Consider the following 25863-nt stretch of genomic DNA (forward strand, 5'->3'; position numbering starts at 1 on the left):
ACAACCTATACTGAACTGCTTATCTTCCCAGTAAGGCTGGGTGACAAGGGAGGAAGGGAATGAATCTTTAATTCAAAGTTTTAAAATCAAATATTTAAATATATGATATATATATATACACTATTATTAATACTATTTTACACGTAATTGGGAAATAAGATATAAAGGCACTGGGGCATAGAGATCCACCATGCCCTACTGGAAAAGCCAAAAGGGGTATGGGAGAAAATATGGGAGAGAGCAGATTGGAGGAGGGGATATCCTGTGGGACTGCTATTTTGGGGCTGTGGGTAGGGGAAAAACAGGGAGAAAATTTGTAACTCAAAATTTGGTGGAAATGAATGATGTAAATCAGAAGTTAATAAAGCATTTGAAAAATGAAAAAAAAGGAGGAAAAAAAAAAGAAGATGAACATAGGAAAGAGAAGGATCCCTTGGTCTGAGCTGCCAAAAGAAGTGGACCTGGAATGAATTGTTTGGAAAGTAGAGAATTGAGGTGAAGGTGAAATGTCAGTTCAGTAGTTCCACAAACTGCTGTATGTTTTGATATTTTTAAAAATCAACCTCTTAGCTAGGTAGTGGTAGTTATAAATTATTACTATTGTTTGTTTAAGTCTTTATTTAGTGTGAGCTTGTGAATCTTCTGTTAAGCATTTCTTTTGATGGGGGGGGGGGTAGATAAATAGCTGTCCTATATCTGTTCTACATTGTCTATGGAGAATCTTCCTATTTTCTCCTTATGGGGAGACACTAGACATGAGCCAAGGGGTTAATCCTTCTCTTTAGAGATCAGGTTCCCCCAGGATTTAACTAGACTCAGAGCTGGACAAAAATCCTCCTTAGTGGAGAGGGAGAGGATGAGAGATATAAGAGAATAAAGTGAAATCATCAGGTGGTCCCAAGTTAGGATCTAGTGTAACTGAGTTCCCACCCAAGAAAGGTAGGGTAGGAGCGTTCTTGTACTTCAACCTGCATATTGAAAGAGGAATTTGGACTCATAACCCCAAACCAAAGATAGTCATATAATTCCAGCCTGACACCCCTCTCAGAAAAGAGCACCCAACCTCATCTGTGCTCCTGCAGCCTCTTTTCTCCTCCTCCGGAACTAGAATATTGGCAGCGCAAATAAAGCCGCAAGCTCTCCTCTCTACAGACGTAGGACAAACCAGGGTCCACCTATTCATGTCACCTGCAAGTCATGTCTATACATTTAGACAACTCATGTGGACATAACTTCACCTTACACTAGGAGAAAATTAATACATCCTGGCTCTCTTTTCAATTGCCTTTTGTGATGAAATGAACTATTCTCTCGAATTCAGTACTTAACTTGGGATCCATGAACTTGTTCTTTTTTCAATGTGTGGATAACTAGGTCAATATAATGTTTTCCTTTGCAATACTATATATTTTATTTCATGCATTTAAAAACATTATTTTGAAGGGGCCCATAGGCTCCATTAGACTGCCAAAAGGGTCCAGGAAACTAAAAAAGGTTGGGAATATTTATGCAAATTATAGAAAGGCCAATGACTTAGATAAATTAGTAGGTGGAGAAGTTCAAGGGAAATGTAACCCATAAAAGTGCTCTTAGTATTTAATATAAATAAATGTGCAACCTGCCCAAATAAAAATATGGATCTGGGAAATGGTCCTAGTGAAGAACCAGTGATATATCTGTAGAGTCAGAGCTAAGAAGGGACCTGGAAAAGTCCTTTAATCCAAATCCCATTATTTTATAGATGGGTCCTAAATAGCAACAAAGAGATTCTGAGTAACTGGAGAAAAATCTCAGACTGACAGAAAGACTGAACTCAGGAAACTAGACAAAAATATCTAGACCTAGAAAAAATTCTGTCCCATAGTGAAGTAAGAAATCACATTGAATGAGAAGCTATTTCCAAGCCTGGACCCTGAATCTATACTCTACACTTTGGGAACCCCACTTGCTAAGTGATCCTCTTTTTCTTAAGTAAAGTGGTCTACTCAAGACTATAGTGGGAATAATCATACAGGAAATGACCATGAGAAGAGATGCAGACAAGTATGGCATGGTAGGTAGATCTCTCCATGGAACATCTCAGGAAGCAAACTCTCCAAGCCTCCTCCATATTGTAGTGGGTAGAATGTATCTGCATGCTCAGATGACTAGGTCCCCATTGGCTCCTTTACAGGAGCTAGAGAGCTGTCCTTGGAGTCAGAAAGACCCAGATTCATATTCTGCTTCTGACATATACTAGCTATGTAACCCTGAACAATAATTCAGTCCCACTTGGCCTCACTTCCAACATGTCTAAAATGAATAGAATGCATTAATTAGATGGCTTCTGAGGTTCCTTCCAGCTCTGAACCTCTTAATCTCTACCCCCTACAGCCAATGGGAGGGGAGGGAAGGGAAGTGGGTTTTTGTCTTTGCTAAGAGGGAATCCTCATTCCAAGTCTTATGAGAGTGACAGAAGCTAGAAGTCACTTTTCCATTAGTTCCCTTTTTTTCATGGCAATTAGTGTCTAGGAAACATGGAGTGGAGAGAGGGTGCACCTCTCGATTTTAGGAATTTCTCAGGCTAGGGATTGTCAGAGTCTGGAAATACAGGCAATAGTTAAAATGAGCAAAATACTTAGCAGTGGAAGCAGGGATGGAATACAAAGCTAAAAATGTTTTGTACTGATCAATACGTTCAATTGGTTTGCTGGTTTTTAGAACAACTCCAGTAGGCAGCTACGGAATTTGTGTAGTTCTGTTGTTGTTTGTCCTTTCTTCTGGAAGAGGACCAATGACATCAGCAGGGTGATGTCTTTACTTGAAAGTGAATTAGATTTATGTGAGGCAGGCTTGTGTGAGACCTCCCTCTGAGGTCATCTGAGTCCAGTGGCAAGACGTAACTGTCTTGGATGACAGGCAATAGCCCCGGATGCAGTGGGAGACCTTGGCCTTTTTAGGCTGAGGTCTTTCCCAAGTCTCAGTTTGTTTGAGGTAACACCCATCCAGCGATTAAGCCTAGTTAAAAATGAGGTAAAAAAAAAAATGGCTTTGCCTTCATAAAAGAATCAATGAAGGAGGGGAAGACCCTCAGGGCTTCTGACTAGAACAGAAACAATTGCTATTTACACTGTCTCTGAGCCATCAAAATCCATATGATAAGCAAGACAGGCTTGGGTTGGGGCTTCCAGTCAGTGAGAAACAGAGGGATTTGGGTTTAAAGGCATAGTCTAGTAGTTCTATCATGTTCAATTGACTTGCTGGTGTTTAGAACATCCCCAAAAGGCAGCTATAAAATTTGTGTGGTTCTACTCATAGAGTAAGGGGATATCTACCCCCCTTGGAATGGGCTGAGGTTCTGGCTAACATGGCAAATATTCTCTCCTTTCACGTGACAGCATTTGAAATCCCAATGCCTTTGGCCACTCTCTAAGACTTTGTTATTGTTCAGTCGTTTCAATTATGTCTGATCCTTGGTTATTACAAAATCGATATACTGTAGTATAAAGTGGTATGGTAGATGATATGATATGGGTTGGAGGAGAGGAGCTAGGTTCAAATCCTGGGACTACCATTAATTTTTTGAGTGACTTTGGGCAGGTCAGTGAACTTCTCTGGACAACCTCTTCATCTGTAAAACAATCAGATGACCTCCAAGGTCTCTTTTGCTATGGTACTCTTTACTTCCAATTTTGTTGGCCTCTGGATCCTGGCTTTAGTCATCTCAGCTTTAAAACGTCTCTCCCTCGAACTATTTGTTAAGTTGGATCCTGTTCTTTGTTTTGTTCTTCACCTCTAAAAGCCACTGCTCTGGTTAAGTCCAATAACAGTATTTATCAAACAAGTTTTGGTCCAAACACATTTTTCATTTCTAGCTTCTTGTCTCATTTGCATGTTTCATTCCAATGACAAAGGCACTTACCAACTCTTTAAAAAGGTCACAAGAAACTACTTACCAAATTGCTTCTGAGACAGCAAAGAAACAGAATTTCTACTTTCTCTTGTTAGTCACACAGCTTGGAAAAAAATGCTTATTTAACGATGTGAATTCTGACACTGAACCAATTACAAACAAAAATGTGCCTATTAGACTCTGATTTTATTGCTTTAATACCATTATTTTATGATTTTCCAGACATATTACCTTGATTAGCTGTAAGGACAAAATTAGAATCATCTGCAGGCTTTCACAGTAATTCATTTAATTTCCTGTTTTCTGTCCTTTGTGGCTTCTGTAGAAGGACTGTTTTTAAAACAATCATATCTACCGTTCCTCTTTGAAGATAGCCCAAGGAGGTATGAAACTGAGCTTTCGAAGCTTGGTGGGTCTGCAAGAGGAATGTATTTTGTAAGGGTATGACTCCTGTTTCAAGTTTTGAGCTGATCAGCAATATGAATAGGGAGGGGGAAGAGGAGCTGGAAAGGGATAAGGACACTGCTGCTGTTTTCATCTCTTTCACCAAAGATCATGATGATTTTCTTTCCATATGTTAAAGAACAGAATGAAAGAAAGAAAACTCAACTGTGTTAAACAAAGCAAATCAACAATTATTTATTAAGCCCCTACTATGATGCTAAGTTCTATGGATATGAAGAATAGAAAGATAAAAACAACATAGCACCTACCCTCAGGGAGCTCACAGTCTAACAGAGGAGACATTTACATATGAGAGAGATATGAGGTAAATGGGAGGTAATTTCAGAGGAAAGGCACTGGGGGGGGGGGGGGGTGGATTAAGAAAGGCTTCCAACAGAAAGTCGGATTTTAGCTGATACTTGAAGGAAACACAGGAAGCCTGAAGACAGAAACTAGGAAGGAGAGCATTCCAGACACTAGGGACAGACAGAAGATGGAGTGTCCTGTTTGAGGAATAGCAAAGAGGTCAGTGTTTTTAAAGCTGGATTGCAGACTATGTTGAGGGGAGTAAGACTAGAAAAGAGGTGGAGTCAAGGTGGTAGATAAGAGGCAGTGACGAAGCTGAATTCTCCCCAAACTCCCCTCCTGACAACTTAAAGATAACTCCTCAAATCAAATTTTGGAGTGGCAGAGCCAACAAAACGTCAGGGTGAGACATTTTCCAACCTAAGAAAACTTAGAGGACCACAGGAGAGGTCTATGACCCCAGGGTAGAGGCCTGTCCAGAGCACACACATGTAAGCATCAGTTCTAGTGGCTGTAGCAGCAGCAGCAGCAGCTTTGGGAGCTCTCAACCCAGAGATGGTAAGAGGGTCAAATAACTGGTCAAAAAAGAGATCACAGGAGACCCATTGCTGGCACTGTGTAAAACTGGCACTGGCTGGCAGGCACAGTTCTGAGTCACAGTTCCAGGGCAGAAAAAAAAGAGTGTTGGTGATTAGTCACAAGGGATTAGGGGCCTGGTCACAGTTCCAGGGCCGAGAGGAGTGCTAGTGCTTGTAGCTGCAGGGGAGCAGGGCCCTCCCTTTGTAAAGACCATAGTACAGATCAGGAGAGCAGTGACTGCACCTCTTCCCAGACCACACCACCTTGGAAGCACCAACAACTTGCAGAATCCCAGAACTAGCTCTGAAAACAGCAGCACAAAAAAACCTGGATTTTGGGACAATGCCTCTCTATGCCCAGGTAAGCAGAGCCCAATTTTAATATAAAATTCAAAGGCAAGAAATATGCTTGGGAAATGAGCAAACAACAACAAAAACTAAAACAAAAATGCTACTACAATGGCAGGGAAGACCAAGACACAAACCCAGACGAAGATGATATTGCAAAAACAGCTACAATCAAAGCTTCAAAGGAAAAAATGCTAGTTGGAACAAGCCCAGCAAGAATTCCTGGAGAGTCCAAGAAAGAGATAAGTATGGAAGACAAAAAATTGGGAAAAGAAATGAGAATGATGTAAGAAAATTATGAAAAGAGCATTAATAGCTTTGTAAAAAAAAAAAAAGAACTCCTTAAAAAGCAGAATTGATTAAATGGAAAAAGAGGTACAGAAGCTCGCTGAAGAAAACAATTCCTCAAAAAGTAAAATTGGGTAACTGGAAGCTAATGACTTTTTGTGACACTGATAAACAATAAAAATAAAGTCAAAAGAATGAAAGAAATAGAAGAAAATGTGAAATATCTCATTGGAAAAACAAGTGACTTTAAAAATAGATTGAAGAAAGATAATTTAAGAACTATTGGACTCCCAGAAAGCCATGATAAAAAAAAGAGCCTAGACATCATGTTTCAAGAAATTATCAAGAAAAATTACCCCAATATCTGAAATCCAGAGAGTAAAGTAAAAATTGAAATTATCTACCAACTATGTCCTGAAAGAGATGCCAAAATGAAAACTCCAAGGAATATTATAGCCAAATTCCAGAGCTTTCAGGTCAAGGAGAAAATATTGTAAGCAGCCAGAAAGAAACAATTTAAATATCATGGAACCACAGTCAGGATCACACAAGATTTAGTGGCTTCCATGTTAAAGGAGCAGAGGGCTTGCAATATGATATTCCAGAAGGCAAAGGAGCTTGGGTTATAATCAAGAATAACCTACCCAGTAAAACTGAGTAAATCCTTCAGGGGAAAAATTGATATTTAATGAAATAAAGGACTAAGCATTTGTGATGAAAAGTCCAGAGCTGAACAGAAAATTTGACATTCAAACTTAAAATTCAAGAGAAGAACAAAAAGGTAAACATGAAAAAGAAATCATAAGGGACTGAAGCTTAAACTGTCACATTCCTATATGAGAAGATGATTCATATAACTCCTAAGAACTTTATCATTATTATGGCAATTGAAAGGAGTTTACATAGCTAGAAGGCATGTTATGTTGGAATGATCTAAAAAAAAAAGTGAAAAAGAGGGATTCAGTGGGAGAAGGAGAAAAGGAGAGGAAGAATAGGGGAAGTGATCTCACACAGAAAAGGGGTACAAGGGAGAACTTTTACAGTGGAGGGGAAAATGGGGGGAAATGGCAGATGGCATTTGAATCTTACTTTCATTGAAATTGATTCAAAGATGGATTAACATACACACTTAATTGGGTATAGAAATCTTTTCTTAGCCAACAAGGAAGTAGGAGAAAAAGGGGATAAAAGGAGGGGGCTGATAGCAGGTGGGGTAAGTTAAGGGAGGCCCTGGTTAGAAACAAAACAGACTTGAGGAGGGACAGGATGAAAAGAGAAAGTAAAGAAGAAACAGAAGAAAATGGGATAGAGTGAAATGCACAGTAATCATAACTGTGAATGTGAATGGGATGAACTCCCCCATAAAATGGAAGTAACAGGATGAATTAGAAAACAGAATCCAACAATATGTTGTTTATGAGAAACACACTTGAAACAGAAAGATACACATGGAGTTAAAATATAGGTCTGGAACAGAATCTAACATGCTTTAGCTGAAGTAAAAAAAGGTAGCAATCATGATCTCAAAAGCAAAATAGACCTAATTAAGAGAGATAATCAGGGAAACTACATTTTGTTAAAAGGTACCATAAACAATGAAATAATATAAAAAAAATTTACATCGAGTTTCTCTGATAAAGACCTTGTTGTTCAAATATGTAGAGAATTGAGTTAAATTTATAAAAATAAGAACCATTCCCCAATTGATAAATGGTCAAAAAATATAGGCAGTTGCCAGAAGAAGAAATCAAAGCTATCTATAGGCTTATGAAAAAAAAAATGCTCTAAATTACTACTTATTAGAGGAATGCAAATTAAAACAACTCTGAGGTGCCACCTCACACCTATGAGAAATGACAAATGCTCAAAGGGATGAGGGAAAATAAATATACTAATAAATTGTTGGTCTAGTAGTGAATAGGTCCAATTATTCCGCAGAACAGTTTGGAACTATTCCCAAAGGATCATGAAACTGTGCATACGTGTTGACCCAGAAATACCAGTACTAAGTCTATATCCCAAAGAGATAAAAAGAAAAGGAAAGGGACCTAAGTGCACAAAAATATGTAAAACAGCTCATTTTGTGGTGGAAAATGATTGGAAATTGAGGGGATATTCCTCAATTGGGGAATGGCTGAACAAGTTGTGGAATATGATCATGCTATAAGAAATTATGAAGGGGAGCATCTCAGTGGCACAGTGAACAGAGTGAACTCTCCCTGGAGTCAGGAGGACCTGAGTTCAAATCCGGCATCAGACACTTGACATACTTACTAGCTGTGTGACCTTGGGCAAGTCTTTTAACCTAATTGCCTTGCCTTCTCTCCCCGAAAAAAAAAAGAAATGATGAAGGGGAATGATTTCAGAAAAACATGGGAAGGTCTATACAAACTGATGCAAAGTGATGTGAAAAGAATCAGAAGATCATTGTACATAGTAACAGCAATGTAATGATAAACAACTTTGAAATATTTGGCTACAGTGATCAATACAATGATCCAAGATAATGCCAAAGAACTCATGATGAAAAAAATGCTATCTACCTCCAGAGAGAGAACTGGTGAACTCTAAGTGAAAATTGAATTTTCTTACTTTATTTTTATCCTTCTTTTTGTAATATGGCTAACATTTAAATGTTTTGCATGATTCCACATGTATAATTGATATATTGCTTATTTTCTCAAAGGGTAGTAGAGGGAGTACAAGGAAGGGAGAGAATTTGGAATTCAAAATTTAAAAAGAAAAGAATATTAAAATGAATAAATAACAAATTTTTTTCAGAAAAGAAGACTAGAAAGGTGGGAAGGGACCAGGTTATAAGGTGTTTTAAAAGTCAAACTGAGGATTTTATATTTGGTCGTGGAGGTAAAAGGGAACCACTGAAGTTTATTGAATAGGAAAGGACATCATCAGACCTGCTCTTAAGGAAAATAACTTTGATAACTGAGTGGGGGCATTCTTGAACTGGAGTTCAAGAGACATCTGAGGTAGGAGGACCAACGAGAAGACTACCACAATAGAGTGGACATGAAGTGATGTGGGCATGCACCAGAATAATAACAATGTTAGAGAAAGGAAGGGAGTATGTGTGAGAGAGAGAAACAGACAGACAGACACAGAGATGGAGGAGACAGAGACACAGAGAGAGATGTTATTAAGATAGAAATGATATTTACAGATCCTATACTTGACTATAAGCCACCATGGGCTTTTAGTGGGGACAAAATGTGAAACTCAAGGAATTGTGGAATTGAATCCTGTAAACTAAAAGGAAACAAACAAATTAATTAAAAAAAGATTTAAAATTTAAAAAAAGAAATGACATCACTTATCAACAGATGGGATATGGGAGGGGGTAGTGAAAGAGACTGAGGAATCAAGGATGGCACTTATGTTTTAAGCCTGGTTACTGAGGGGTATGGTGGTACCCTCGACAGTAATAGGAAAGTTTGAAAGAGCAAAGGTTTTGGAAGGAAAGATAATGAGTTAATTTTTGAGATGTTGAGTTTAAGATGTCCAATAGTCACTTGCAAGACTGGAGGTCCAAATATAATAATAATGGTTTAAGGTTTGTGAAGTTCTTTACAAACATATCTCATTTTATTCTAACAATAGTATAGGGGAGGAAACTGAGGCAGGTAGAAGTTCTGTGACTTGCTCAGGGTCACGCAGCTTAATAAATGTCTAAGGCTGGATTTGAACTCAAATCTTCTTGACTAAAGTTCAGTGCTGTACCTATTAGCTGCCTCTAGAGTAGGTGGACTTGGATAAGTAGATCTGAGAATCATGAGTTATGATAATTGATGATTATTAATTATGAAGATAATGACATAATATGATGTGATGAAAATAATCATGATGATAATTAAATCCATGGGAACTGATGAAATCATCAAGCAAAATAGTATAAAGAGGGAAGAAAAGAGGGCCCAGCACAGAACCTTGGGGGACAGCCACAGTTAGGGATAGCCTGGATGAAGTTTTACCAAAGGAGATTGAGAAGGACCAGTCTAATAGGTAGGAGAAGAACCAGGAGATAGTAGGATCACGGAAGGATGTAGAACAGAGAGTATCAAGGAGAAGAGGGTGATTGACAGTCTCAAAGTCTCAGACAGACCAAAAAAGGGTGAGAATTGATGAAAGGTCATTAGATTTGGTGATTCAGAGACCATTGGTAATGCTGGAGAGAGCAGTCTCAGTTGAATAATCAGGAAGGAGCCAGATGGCAGAGAGTTAAGTTGAGAGTGAGAGGAAAGGAAGCAGGAACACAGATTGGAGAAGACTTTCTAAAGGAGCTTAGCCATGAAAGGAAGGGGGGATATGGGAGATAGCTAGCAGGGCTGGTTGGATCAAGTGAGGAGTTTTTGTACGATGGGGGAGATACAGGCATGTTTGTGGGCAGCAGGGAAGTGCCCAGTAGAAAGTGATAGATTGAAGATAAGTGAGAGAGTGAGAATAATAGAGGGACCCAGAGAAGACAGGATGGAATGGGCTCACTTGTACTTGTAGAGGGGTTTGCATTGGTAAGGAGGATCACTTCACCTGGGTCAGGGGAGAAGGAAGAAACAATAATGGAAGGCATTTTTGAGTGATACAAGATAAGGAGTAGAAAAGAAGGAGCTTTCAGTCAATGGCCTCAATTTTTTCCAGTGAAATTTGAGGCAAAGTTCTGTTCTCAAAGAGTAGGGGAAAGGGAAAATGTAGGAGGGATGAGGAGGAATGAAAACTTTTGGGAGAGCCAACATGCCTTGCCATTGTGAGAACCCTGTTGAAATTATGTAAAATAAATTTATAATGGACCTAGTCCATACAATTTAGTGTTTTTCTCCAGTACTGTCCAATAGCAAGAGAATGTGAATGAATTCAGTGGATAGTGGTAGCAATCTCCTCCCTTGCTCGTGGCTTGGTAGGGCAAGATTGTCTATAGAATAAAGAGGCAAGAAGGGACTTGAGAAAAGAGGATGATATAGAACAGAGGTGTATGAAGCCCACCACATTCCAGAGGGCCACTAGAACCAGATTCAAATGTAAGTGAAAAATATTTGACAAAATGAAAATACAATAGAACATAGACAATGCTAATGTATGATTTTCTAAGTTAATGTGCAGCCCACAGGAATACTTACATATGGGTTAGAGTCCCCTCTTCCTATTTCAGTTTGATACCACTAGTATATAGTGGTGCTGGTTCACCAAGTGGTCAAGACCAGGAAGGAGAGTGTCATCAATTCAGGGAAGGACTGGGAAGGACTAAAGGGTGGCAAGACTGAAGGTCACAATGAGGATGAAGGACCATGTTTGGAGTCGTGATACAGAGGGGAAAATGGAATGATAAAAGGTTATGATTGGATAGAGAAATTTCTGAGTTCATGAATATGACAGTAGAACACTTGTAGGTATGGTTATCTCTCTGTGTAACTGAGGTGAGGGGAAAAAGTATATCATGGAAAATTAGTAAATCAAGGAACGGGGAAGCTATGTTGTTTAAGGAAGCACCAATAGGTATATTGAAATCCCCTTGTATGAGGGCAGAGACATTGAACAAATACTGTCAGTGGCTAATAATCTTAGCTAATCCACCCCCAAGAAATAGAAGACTCACATAAGTGAATGAGGTAGTCTGAGAAATAGGAAAGCATCTTCTACCACCTGAAAGTGAAGCTGAACCCATAGAATGCAAAGACTCATAATCAGCCAGATTTTCTATTTCAATAGAAATAGAATCAAAAGGGTCAGTGTGAATTTCATTGTCATCCAGAATGAGGCTGTTGTTGTCGTTGTTTGTCTTTCATTCTCAAAGAGGACCATAATGTCAGGAAGGTGATGCCATGACTTGGATTTAAGTGAGGAAGGGCTGAGCAAAGTCACCAGCCTCACTTTCTTCTCTGGAGCCATCTGGGTCCAGTCGAAAGATATAGATCAGGACAACAGGAGATGGCCCCCACAGTGAGGCAGTTGTAAGATTGATTAAGTCATTCTGATTATACTTGAACTGCAGAAACCAGCTGTCCTGCCTTCCCTTTTTCTTTTTGCCCTTTTCCCCAAGTTCCCAACAGACAGAGGAATCCCAGGGAGAGTCACTCTCAGCAGCAGAGAACACTATATCTCCATTTTCAAAGGGAAAAGCTTCCAAAATTGAAGTTTTAATTATCTCATTATTCAACACATTATATTGCATTGTCTGCAAGAGACAATGGACCTGCCTAGATTTGGAGCACAGAAGTCTTTGCTTTCTTAGGGTGCATCTTCCTTGCTTAAAGAAGTCACTCTATAATCACTCTACTCCACCTGCTCCCTGGGGGCAAAAATTTTTTTTTAAAGAATATATAATGAAAGGGTAGATATTGTAAAGTCTAACTTTGAGACTATATGATTAAGTTTTATCTTGGTGAAAAGGAAATGCTCTGTTTTGCCCATTACAAATGTCTTGGTTCTTGCCAAATATCTACAAGATTTTAAAAGTTAAAGCATCTCAGTGTTGTACAGGTAAGGGAGAAAAAAGATATAAGTGATGGAGAAAGCAGCCATTTGAGTTACAACCTTGCCTAACTTAAACCCTACACGTTAGATTCAAAACTGGTTTCATCAGTGTGGTAAAATGCTCTCATAGTACTTTTTCTGGCCTTCTCCTTCTATTAGATTGTGAGCTCATTGAGGGCAGGGACTATCTTTTCCTCTTTTGTATTCCCCCCCACCCCGCCCAACTAAGCCCAGTTCCTGGCACATAGTAGGGGCTTAATAAGTGTTGATCGATTGATTGATAGATATGCTCACTCTCCCTTCCATCATCCTTAGGAAGTTACTTGTTCCTCACAAGGACCTCAGAGACTATCTAGTCCAACTCCTACTTTAATGATGTTCATAGGTCAGTAGAGCTGGGCAAGACCTTAAAATACAGAATGGAAGAGCTAAGGGGGACCTTAGAGATGATCTTTTCCAATCCCCTTGCTTTTGTTGTTGTTCAGTCTTTTTAGCTGTATCTGACTCTTCCTGACCCCATTTGGAGTTTTGTTGGCAAAGGTGTTAAAGTAGTTTGCCATTTCCTCCTCCAGCTCATTTTACAGATGAGGAAACTGGGGCTAACAGGGTTAAGTAACTTGACCAGGGTCACACAGCTAGTAAGTGTCTGAGGCCAGATTTGAACTCAGGAAGATGAGTCTTCCTGACTCCAGACCTGTCATTCTATCCACTGCACCACCTAAGGAAAGTGAGTCCTAGAGAGGGGAAATATCTTGTGCTAGACGGATCAATGAGTAAGGCTCATTCCCTTTCCACTAGAATCATAGACTTCTAGGGTTGGAGGGAACCTGGGAATTCTTCTCATCTAACCCCTCTACCTGGAGGTCGAATCTTCTCCACAACATCCCATTCATTAGGGACCCAGCAGCACCTGTTTCACTACTGGTATTAGAGATTACCCAAAATAAAGTGGGTCAATCAACAATCTCACTAGCTAAATGTAGTAGTCTCTCTGGGAAACCATTCCATGCTCAGCACAGATGGGTTGCAGACTGGATACCTACTGCTACTCCCAGTCCAAAGATCATTTATAGCTTCATCTTTCTAAAACTAGCCCCAACCAGTGTACTCACCTTTACTAGTCAGTCAATAGACACAATTAGCTCAAAGCAAAGGTATATACCTAGAAGGCCTAGTGAAAACGGTGACTGTAAACTGTTCACAACATAAAACTAAGGTACCCTTTCCCAGTCAGTGGGAAAAGTCGCCAGGAACTTGGAATACAGAAAAAGTGAATTAGTCATGTCCAGGACATGCGTGGCCATGACAATTTGTGCTTCCAGCATTGCAGGACCCCATGTCTTTTCTCTGCTTCTGGTATCCTCCCATTGCGCCCCCTGGAATGCAGCATTTCTGTTGGGCAGGTCACTCAGCTGGATTTTCTTAGGTCGTTCTCTGCAGTTCAATTCTCAGTGATAATTTTCTCTTGAATTCAAAGCTGGCTGACTTCACCAATGCCACGGGTCATACCCCACATAGCTGCCTCTACTGGCTGGATCCAATTCTTTCTGAATGTTGTATCTGCAATGAGGTGAGTAGCTCACTGACAGATATCATGACCAATAGAGAGAAGAGGAAAAATCGCTTTCTCCTATCTACTAGAAGTACAAGGAAAAAGTCAAAATGTAAACTTCTCTCAAGAAGTGGGTTCTTCCTCCATAGAAGTGGTTTTCTTCTAGACTTCCAGGGGTCACACTTCCACAAAACTTGCTTGCCTTGGTTGACTTCTAAAGTTGGTAAGGTAGCTGCTGAAAGGCCACCAGGGGCTGCTGATCCTAGGCCAGTCAATGGTAAACTGTTCTTCTAATTCCATCAAGAGAACTTTAACACTTCAACAAAGGAATTACAGATTGAAAACCCATTTCAGCACTTCATTTAACATGCTAAAACCTTGCTATCTCTCTTACTTGCCCCTCTTGGTTTTATCCACCGGTCTTAGAGAATATCAAGGAATATCACCTCAAATCTCCTCTACTTTAGGTGGGCAAATCTCTGTTCCACCTAGTATTATGTAGAAAACAAGTTCAAGAGGAATGAGCTGAGAGGGATCAAGCTATTGGCAGACAGAGGGGAACTTGTACCTTTAAACAAGGATTTCATGCATTAAAAATAATAAAATAAAGAATTTCCTTCTCCTCCCTTGTCTCAGTGAAGAACTTATTTCCTAATGCCAGTTGGCACCTCCCTTTCTCTTTCTCCATCATAAAAAAGGAAGAAAAGATCCAAATAAAGATGTGAAACCATGAGAATAAATCCTCACCTTTGGCAGAATGAATAACAACAAAACGAATATGGTTTAAAGTTCAACAGAATGAACAAACATTCATTGTATGACCTCAGCTTTTCTCTCCTCAGAGATTCAGAATTTATATTTTCTTTACAGGGATCCCAGGGCAGCTAGGTGGTATAGAGGATACAGTGCCAGCCCTGGAGTCAGGAGGACCTGAGTTCAAATGCAGCTTCAGATACTTCCTAGCTGTGTGACCCTGGGCAAGTCACTTAACAGTGTTTGCCTCAGTAACTCATCTGTAAAATGAGGTGGAAAAGGAAATGACAAATCACTCCAGTATCTTTGCCAAGAAAATTCCAAATGGGGTCACGAAGAGTCAGACATGACTAGAAAACAACTGAACAACAACAACAAACCAGGGACTCGAGAGAAATTATTTATAATGTCTTCTAGAAGCATAGTGCTAGAAGAAACCTTAGGGATTTAGCCCAAAGCCGTCACTTTACAGATGAGAAAACCAAGGCCCAGAGAGATTGAATGACTTGCCCAATAGCATATGGCGATTTTCTGGCAGAACATTACCTTAAGAACCTAGTTGAGTGTTCTTTTCACCACATAACTAACCAAGATTTTGTATTATATCCTTATTAAATAAAGTTTCCCACTTTCATATTGTTCTCATCAGCTCAACTTTAGAAAAAGAGAAAAACCTCTCCTCTTCTCTTTTACAATTCCTAGACAACCACTAAAATGTATCGATTCGTCTAGACGTATAAACTGTTGTAAGTTCCTATACCTCCAGCTGCTACAGCTCCTGTATGTCCTGAAAGTGCCTAGTAAATCTGGTAAACTATCAGGCACATCAGAAATTGGTTCTAGCCTTGAACAGACAGAGAGATGGAGGCTGAGTTACAGAAGTCCCACCACTATCCGTTTTTCCATAATAGAAATGCTAAAAGCCAGATTTCCATCCTCCTAAGTGACAAGAGAAGTGAGTCTATCCCTGCTAATGAAACCATGATGGGATGATTTGTCACCAAACAGCTGGAAGCAAGATTTTTATTGTCTTTCCACAGAGGCAAGTCTTGTTTTAGATCCCTTGTCACCATTAAATTTGTACTGAAGGGTTTGTAATCTCCAACAGAAAATTAGCAACTCATATTTTTGCTCTTTTAATAGGCTAAGAACTGAAGTAAAGAAACCAACACATTTTGTTGATAGCAAGAAAGTATTTTTTTTTAAAGACAAGAATACAGAACATAACAAAGGGATTAGGCTGATGGTACACTCTTTGGTTCTTTTGTTACGATCTCCTCAGACCAGGGGTATAGTAAGAATTAAAAATAATTTCCTGACCAAAACAAGATTAAAATTTAAACTGAGAGAGATAAGGCTCTACTGAAGAAGAGTGAATTTATGAAGCCACTTAAAGATGCCTTAAGATTTCTCTAGTTTACTGGTTGGAGCTTGCATTACAAAAGAACTAAAGATGTCCCAAGGGACAATTAAACTAAAGACTAGCACACACTCCCCTCTATATCACCAATGGGATAGTAGTATTCATAGTAGCTGCTATGAATATGCATGTGTATTTCCAGGGTTGAATGGCAAAAATGAAAACCTTCCTCAAAAATGAAACTAAGATATTTATTCAGATACCAGAAAACCACCATGGTAAAAAAGAAGTTTATACACATCACCAATGCAGGGAGCACCACCATCCCCAAGCCTTCCTTCCCTTAGGCCTCCCCACAAGCAAGATCCCCTAGGCAAAATTCCTCCCTCATAGCTGCTCTGCCTCAGCTCTGCCTCATTCTCTCTTCCTGTTCCACCCACTCTGCAAGCTTCTCCCACCATGAGCTCCATGTGACTCAAGGTGTGGGCTGGGCCAAAGCACAAAGCAGGTCACATGGGCCTCTTAAGGGACAGGGAAGATCTTCAAATTCCCTTAACATTAATCTTCTGTGAAAGAAATTTCATGGTAGTCAAAGAGTTTACCCCCATTAGAATGTATGCTCCTGGAGGACACAAATTGATTTTGTCTTTCTTGGCATTCTCAGTGGTTAGCACAGTGTTGGAAATCTCGTCTAACTATGTATTTGGGGGAAATCTTTCTCATCACTTATCTTATAATGCTTGTTAATGAAATGTTTTTGGCTTTGAATTTATGTGTTCTCTGGTTAACTGGTTAAACAAACACATTGATGGGGGCTCGTGACCTACAGCTTTGCATGGATACTGACTCACTCTCAGAGTGTCTTGAATGAGGCTAGCATTCCATGAGCAGGAGGAGTATATGTGAGGGGTGGACATGGGTGCTATACTAAAATCTATTATTTTGGCTAGGAAATAGCTGTTCTTTCTCATCATTATTTTTCCCCAGTCAGTTATCATCATGATACTAAGAATGGGGACTGGCCTTCTTACTATTCTTCATATATAGCACATCATAATCTATCTGCCCCATACCTTTGCAGGAGCTCTTCTCCACAGCTAGAATGTACTGCCCACCCATCGCTGCCTTTTTAGAATGCCTTGTTTCCTTCACAGCCCTCCTCAGGTGCCACCTTCTATATGAAGTCTTTCCTGATACTCCCAATTGCTAGTGCTCTACCCCCATACGTGGCATTTGTTTTTTATTTATTTTCTATAGATTTATTTATGGCCATGTTGTCTCTCCCCCTCCCCCAAGAGAGAAAGAGCCTGGCACATAGTAGATGCTTAATAAATGTTTGTTTTATTGATTAGTGCAAACAGCAGCCTGAAGCTATAGGCTGAGATCTGGTTCACTCTGACTTAGCTCTGGGAGGCATTATCTTGGGTGGCCCTTATGAAGATAATTTGGTCTGGTCTTGGCACATTCCTAGGAAGTCCAGAGACCCAAAGGTTGGAGCAGTCATCCAGCTTCCCTGGAGTTATACTGGACTAGAGCTGCCCAGTCCCTTCTTGACTTCTTGGGACCCTCTTTGGATCTGTGGGTTAGAAGAACGACCAGCTCTGCCGGCTCAACCAGCTGGTGTTGGGTGGAGGTAATGAAGAAAACAATGGGCACCAGGACAGCTCTTAGCTCTCAGCATCCAGGAAAACTCGATATTCAAGTGTTCTTGGAAGCTGAAACTCAGGCCTAAGAATCTGAAGCTGTGGTCAAAATAATGATCTGGGGAGAAATGTGTTACCCAACTGCAAAAACAGCCAAAGTTGAAGTTTGGGCCTGCTGCCCTTGATTCCATGCAAAAGGATCTCCTTGGTCCTACTCTCCTCTGGAATAAGAGCCAGATTTGCAGGCAAGCACAGTCTTGCCAGTTGGGATGGGTCAGACATCTGGGGCTGATCAGCGGCCTCCACATCAGGTTAATCCAGCTTGCGGTTGAATTAATTAGAAGAAAAACTGATTTCTTCTGGCATACCTTTCCTCCCCACTCCCACCCCACAAAGCCTCCCCCCCCCACTTGGCATAGGTGAGCTTCTGAAGATCTGACCAAGTGAGTGGGCTAGACAAAGTCTCTTGAGGCCTTGCTCATCTGACAAAGGCCAGAAGAGACTGGGGGGGCAAAGCCCTTGCCGAACAGCCTTTTCAGATGGTGTCAGCGGTTCTTTTGGTCCTTTGACAGTGAGTTCCATAGATATCTTTGTTGGCTGAGTCTAGTTCAACTGCTACAGGGACTGAGTCACAAAGCAGTCTCCTCTCTCTAGTCTTTTATCCCTGAGTCCTCTTTTGAAGGAAGAGGCCCAGAAAATAATAGTAATAATTATGATCATAGCTACCATTTTTATAGTGCTATAAGGTTTATAAAGTACTTTACCTATGTTATGTCATTTGATCCCTACAACTTAGTGAGAGAGATGCTATTATTATGTATTTTACAGATGAGGAGACTGAGGCTGAGACTAAGTGACTTGGCCAGGGTCACACAACCACTAAGTGTTTGAGACAGGATTCAGACTCAAGCCTTACTGACTCCAAGTCTAACACTTTATACCTAAGAATCTTAAGCTAAAGCCTTTGCATCCCCATGAATTCTGTAGATAGGTATCAGGGAGTGTTAACTTGGATGGGGAAAAAAATACATCTTTATTTTCACTAACCTTTATCTGAAATTCAGCATTTTTTCAATTATTAATTTTTAAAAAAATGTTTGTAAGAAAGGGTCCATAGGCTTCACCAGACAGCCAAAGGGTCATTGATACAAAAACAATTGAAACCCCTCTGTGGTATGTACCATACCACCTAGCATGCCTGTTTCGGTCTCCACATTTTATCACCAGGCTTCTCATCCCAAAACCCAAGAACTGATTTGTACTAGTTATTCAAGTCAATTAATTCACATTTTTGCCTCAGTTGTTTAGTATCATTACAGATACTTTTAAATCCCTGCCCCTGGTGAGTAGGGGATGGGGAGTGTTTATTAATATTATTATACTATCTATTAATTTCTTATTCATAAATTGCCAAAAAATATTCCTTGGAACACCTATTAGGTGCCCAGCTATGTGGGATACAAAATAAAGCTGTGAATTGGGCCTTACACTACAGGAATTAACAACAATTTTCAAGGATTCCCCAGAGGAAATAGATAGGCACAAGCAAATACCTTAGTCTAGTATTCAAAAACTCTATAATCCAGCCCCTATCCCTGCCTTTCTGACCCTGGGAGTCCTGTTTTTATTTGAATTTGATGCTATTGGTCTAGTTACACAGTGCTTCTTAAACTTGCAACCCCATATAGGGTCTCAAACCACAGTTTAAGAAATGCTGAAGGGGTCTTGAGTGGGAAAAGTTTAAGAAGCCCTGGATAGTGTGCTGGTCTTAGACTCAGGATGACCCAAGTTCAAATCCAGCCTTAGGCAATTGCTAGCCATATGATCCTGGGCAAGTCACTTAACCCTGTTTGCCTCAGTTTCCTCATTGAAAATGGAATAATAGGGGCAGCTAGGTGGTGCAGTGAATAGAGCACTAGCTCTGGAGTCAGGAGGACCTGAGTGCAAATCGCGCCTCAGACACTAGCCGTGTGACCTTGGGCAAGTCACTTAACCCCAATTGCCCCTCCAAAATGCAAAAAAAAAAAAAAACAACCCTGAAAATAGGAATAATAATGCTTTCATAAGGTCCTTGTGATAATCAAATGAGAAAATTAAGTGTTTTGTAAAGTTTAGCTGTACATACACACATATGTATGTTGTTATTAGTTATTATTATTCTCTACCAGACTAATAGTAGATACCATACCTACAGGCCTATCCCACTTCAGAAACTTACTATGTGACCTGAGGCAAATCACTTCATCTTTCAATTTCAATTTCCTCCTCAGCAAAATGAAGATAATAATATTACCTACATCACAGGGTTGTCGTGAGGTTAGAACTAAATAATATAAAGGATTATCTAAGTGTGGGCAATTATACTTCTGAGAATGCAGTGTATACATTATTATCACCAAGATTTGCTTCAGTCCCTCCTCACCTTTTCCTTAATCCCCGGATACTAGGCATCCTTCAAAGCCTCATCCAAGAGTTACTTCCTCCATGAAGCCTTCCCTGACCACTCTCTCCTTCAGGGGTTTACAACAGTTTCCTCTGTAGTGTCTGAGAAAGATACTCTGAAGTATCAGAGCTCTTACTGGCAGCCAGGTCATTTGACATGATGTATGCTGCTTTTGTACTATATTATTGTTTATCATTTTATAAATAAATCTGCCTCCCCAACTGGATTATAAACCCATAAAACTGAGGAACTATCTGAGAAATGAGTCTTTGGATTTTATTATAGCATCTATTACAACAATGGAAGCAGAGGATGATAAGAATGAGGAAACTTTTTTCAAGTCACTTTAAAAAAAATTATTTTTGGTTCCAAATTCTATCTGTCCCTCTACCCCACTGAGAAGACAAGAAATATGATGTTCATTGTATAGATGAAGTCATGCAAATCATATTTCTACATTAGTCATGTTGCAGAAGAAAAAGGCAAGAAAATAGAGATAAAAAATATGCTTCAGAGTCTATCGGCTCTCTCTGGAAATAGCGTTTTTCATCATGAGTACTCATCTTTGGTCATTGTATCGATCAGAGTACCTAAAGTCTTCCCAGTTGATTATCATTTCAATATTGCTATACTTTATACAATGCTCTGTTTACTCTTCTTTGCATCAGTTCATATAAATCTTCCCAGGTTTTTCAGAAACTATCCTGAATAAGGGAAAAGTTTGTGCTGATTAGGTAAAAAGGAAGTCATTGCAGCTCTAAATCTACGATTCTATGAATCATGCAGCCCAGCAACAATAAAAGAAGCATCCTTTTTGAGTAGAAGGGCAATTCTGTGTTAGGAAGGAGCCCTAAGAACTAGTTGGATGTATTAGCCAATAATTATTGTCAGAAAGAGCAACTTAGCTGCAAACTAGAAACTAAATCTTTGTGCTAGGCAAATATTCTGCAAAGCACTGACATGGACCTTACTAAACTACCCCAGCTTGACTGGTCGGTCTGTTCAGCTGATGGAGAGGTCAGGCTGAGGCTCTACAGCTCACTCACAATGGCAGGTCCATCAGGAAGCAAATTTACTCAGTGTATGATGTTCTATAGGGGAAGTCCTGAGGGAAGTCAGAGGCCAGTAAGAACCACATGCCCTTAATATTTTTCAGACCAAAATGATTCCTTTCCATGTTTTATGAAGCCAAATCCTAGTTCTCAGCCACAATATAGCAATGAGTCATAAGGACCAGATTTCTGAATTTCAAATCAGAACAACCTGGGTTTGAATATGGCTTTTGAAATTTATAATCATGTGATCTTTCTGAGCCTCAGTTTCCCCATCTTTAAAATAGGCATAATGATACCTATAGTACTTACCCCATAGGCTTATTGTGAGGCTTAAATTAGATAATATGCTATAAAGCATTATATAATACTTTGAAAACCTTGCAATGCTATGCAAAGGTCGGTTATTATTATTAAGTATTTGACCTACTTGAAGTTTCTTCTGAGAAAAATTTGGGCCTAACCCATCAGTACCTTACACCTGCTTCTAGCCCAGTTCTGTGCAGAAAGAGAGCTGAGCCTCGACTCCATGAGACATGAAGCTCCTGGTTTTCACAATAGGATGGGGATTTGTTTTATATTGTATTATTATTTATTTTGTTAAACATTTCCCAATTACATCATAGTCTGGTTGCAGGGCACTCAGAGTTTCCCTATCCCTTTGGAGTTTGACACTTCTGATCTAGGCAAACCCCTTCCACCTATTTTTATAGATAAAGAAACTGGTCTTAAGAGAGAACATGCCTTGCTCAAGGTCACATGGTATTAAATAGCAGAGCTGGGATTGAATCCAAGCCTTTTGATTTCAAAATCTAGTGATCTTTTCACTAGAAAACAATTGACACAGGGCAGCTAGGTGGTGCAGTGGATAGAGTGCCAGCCCTGGAGTCAGGAGGACCTGAGTTCAAATTCAGCCTCAAACACTTAACACTTACTAACCGTGTGACCTTGGGCAAGTCAACCCCAATTACCCTGCTTTCCCCTCTCCCCAAAAAATTTTTTTTTAAAAGGAAACAATTGACATATCTGAGTCCCTAGTGACAAGTTCCTGCCTTGTACCAGTTTCCCAGTGACTTTATGTACCTAGAACATCTTACCCTACTCTCTCTCTCAAAGATGAGGTCCTCAATCTCTTCCACTAGGACTTTCTTGCTGCTGCTGATTGGGCCCTTCCTCCCATTATCTGTTGGTGGAACCTTCCCTGACTGCCTGTCACAAGCACTGATGTGACCCTCGCTTGTGATAACTGCTGTGACTCAGGTTTTGAGCAGGGCATGGCATGGCAGCTAGAACTGCGTGAGGAAGGACCCGGGTTCAAGTCCTATATCATCCTTCATAGTTAAGCTTCAGTTTCTTCATCTATATAATGGACATAATGATACTTTTCATACCTACTCTATGGGGAAGCTCAAATGAGATAAGATATATGAAGTTCAGGGTAAACTTTAAAGGGATGAATGTGTAGGTCATTATTATTTTTATTTTTGGCTTCAATTCATCTTTGTAAGCCCTTAATGAGGCTTGGGCTTGACAACACATGGGATACAAGTGATACACACATCCCACCTAACTTTGTAAACGACTTCGGCGAAAGCTTAGGTGAAACCACGGTGCAGTCCCTCACAAACACTGTTTAGGGAATGTTGTGCTTTATCAGGGAATTCAGTTTAAATCTATTGACATTCTTGTGAGATATTGGTCAAGGCAACCTTGAGCTTGGAATCTGGTCCCTTTCTTTAAGGTGATTAAGGTCCAGTTGGGAGACAAGACTCATCACTGAAACAGATAGCAGAGGATGGCAGTGCACAACCAAGGTTTGCTGTAGGTCAGAGGAGGGCTCAGCATAGGCGGGAGTGGCGAAAGGCAGCTTTCTGGAGGAGGAGACTGTTGCATTGGACCCCTATTCATTATGCTTGATTCAGCAGAGGATGAAACAGGAGCAATCACAGGAATTCCAAAATGTGTTGATTTCTCTTTTCAACATTCCTGGCAATTCTGGGGCAGCCTCTTGTGAACCTGGTTTTTCAGCAGGGTGGTGCATGAGACTGCAGGACAGTTTGCTGCTAAAACTCAGCATACCTCTTGAGGAGTGGCCCCAGAGACCTGAGCTGCCCCAGCAGCTGGTGTGACTGCTAATCTGGGCTCCGAGGCTAATTTCACAACCTCAGCAAAGGAAACATTTTCAGCTACTGCAAGGTCATGAATTGCTCTATCAGCACATCCCAAACAAGCTGAATTGGCAGCTTCAGTAGTGTACACTGGGGCATTGAACACAACAGACAAAACTTGTAAGATGCCTTTACTACGTGAAGCTCCTCCAGTAGCCAGAATATTGGCACTGGCATGACTCTATAGCCTAGCTTTTCTGCATGAATTCTTTTCACCATGAACTGTCCTTCAATCAAAGCATGGATTTCCATCTTTTGGGGAAAAGGTTAATACCTTCTGATTGTCTGCATTAAACCTGTAATGTCCAGTGGTCTCTGTAGCTATTTCCATCACATCAAAATAAAAACCCAGATTTCCACAATTTCCCATTTCAGTGGATGTTAGTATTGTGGAGAACTCATCCCAGGAGCCTGAAGCACATTCATCTTGGACCTTCTCTCTCATCAGAGACCCATTCTTAAAGCACAAAAGGGCCGCGTACTCTTGAGAATTAACAGGGTTGCAGAAGATGTGGCCTTCTAAAGCAGGGGTTGACTCCCTGACCCAGAGAAATGGCATATGGCTGGTGCCAAGGCTGACTGCAATGTCACCTTCTTCCAGGCTCATTCCAGTTAATGATAATGAATTGTGTCCAGTGAAGATTATCACTTTACATTTGTAGTTGAACCCATAACGCTGAACATAATAGGAGGAAATAGATCCCAGTACTGAACTTGAGGGTACTGCCGGTCCAAGTGTCTCCTCTAACTCTGGTGTTGCATGGGTCTAGGTAGGACTTCGACCAGAATTTTTTACATAGGTGCAATAAATTCATCCCAGAACCATCACTGTAATCAACCGGTGTATAGGATCCAAGAAAAAGGGAAGCTGCAAAACTACTAACCAGAGCAATTCTCTAGGTTTGTGAGTAGGCATCCGGTTCTCCTTGAAAATCTTTGCTATCTGGTTTCCTGTAAAATTCCCAAAACCCGGGACTCAGTGATATCGCTGAAATTCTGGGCTCCTTTAACAGCCTTCTCCAGGTTGCAGCATTCCTCTGTGGCGCTAGAGTCCATCCAGATGAGGAAATCAGAGTGAGAAAGAGGACTTTAATTGCTGGTGTAAAGGAAGATCAGGTGATAAATTCCTCAAAGTCTGGCAGGCTCCTCTTTTGCAGTATACACTTCCATGTTGCTGGCCAGCCCCAGACAAAACTCTTGACTCGAGAAAAGTTGAAACCAGAAGACTTCATCTTCTCCAAGGTTATGTTTAAGGCCTTGGCCCACATTAAAACGGGAGAAGTCACTGTGAGCTTGTCACTGAGCATGCACTCTGCCCTGGGTCCCAAATTCTAGAAACTCTTTATCAAAATTAATGCTCTCCTCATAAGTGACATTTAGTTTTTCATCAACAGCAATTACCTTCCCCTGCTGGGTGCTGAAGTCCCATCCAAGGTAGGCACTCTCTGATCCCTCTTCCACCTACTTGCCAATCTCCCAATGCCCGCTAACCTTTGAGATGACAAGGCAAAGGGAGAGCTATGGCTCTGATCTTGCAAACAGAAGTCCTGGTCCCTGTGTTAGACATTTATTTACCAGCTAAGTGCTCCAGGACTAGCCTCCTAATACTTTGTTCATCTGTAAAATGGGAATGATAACTCTTCACGGTCTCCCTAACAAGAAAGTGTTTTGCAAACATTAAAGCCTATGTAATCAATAGTCAATAAACAGTAAGTGCTAAGTGCCAGGCATTATGCTAAGCACTGGATAAAAAATGGGAAAAAAGGAAGTCAGTCCCTGCCCTCAGGGAGTTTACAATCTGCAGGGGAAAGAGAATAATCAAAAGGAGGTTGAAAAGGGGGAGGGCTGTCACTGAGGGTGCCAAGGAGGTGCTGAGTTCCAGAGCTGAAGCAATCTCTAAGATTATGCGATTTCAGATGGTAGGCTTATCCTGAAGGAACCTGATATTCAGAGTCAAAACCAAGCAGAACCTCTGGTGGGGCAAGTGTGTATGAGTGTGTAAATTCTTATGATGGCTATGGTTAAGCTGGGGATTTGAAAAGAATTCAACCTAGAATTGACTTTAACCCAACAAACTCTTAGAAGTTCCTCTGAGATATCTGATATTTGTGAGATAGCCTAATTGGCTAGTCAGCCAAAGAAAGCTTGTCTGCGATCTGGGTCTTGTCAAGGGGGTACCACCTAGCTTTGGGGAAAGAGTGTTGATTCTAGAGTCAGAAGGCCTGTCCTGGATGCCATCCCTGCTCCTTACCACCTGTCTGACTAGTCACAACCTCTCTGGGGCTATCACCTGTCAATAGGTAATCACAACTTCATGAAACTTATGTGAAAACTAGGTTTATTACAAGACAAATAAATATGCATGTGGAATCCAAAGAGTTCATAATCCATGCAGAAGTTTGTATATTTATGACAGCAAGACAAAGGAAGGAGGAGATGCCTGAATCACCACTTAAAGGGGTGTAGCTTGGAAGGGGGAAGGTGAAGTAAAGGTGGGGAAAGGACAAAACCCTACCCAAAGGGGAGGAGCAAGGCAATGGCAAAGCCACATTCTTT

General features: G+C 40.4%; 1 long non-coding RNA gene and 1 pseudogene across 2 annotated transcripts in view; both read right to left on the reverse strand.

The window, feature by feature from the left end:
* The window catches only part of LOC138167264 (uncharacterized), an 86403-nt gene that overhangs the window by 30620 nt on the left and 29920 nt on the right, over nt 1-25863 (reverse strand). The window lies entirely within an intron of this gene.
* LOC138167544 (xylulose kinase pseudogene) lies at nt 23210-24285 on the reverse strand (annotated as a pseudogene).

This window comes from Petaurus breviceps, unplaced genomic scaffold (assembly GCF_028583685.1).
Source record: "Petaurus breviceps papuanus isolate PSGF00001 unplaced genomic scaffold, PetGlider_PUasm1.0 229, whole genome shotgun sequence".
In the NCBI taxonomy this organism is placed as follows: domain Eukaryota; kingdom Metazoa; phylum Chordata; class Mammalia; order Diprotodontia; family Petauridae; genus Petaurus; species Petaurus breviceps.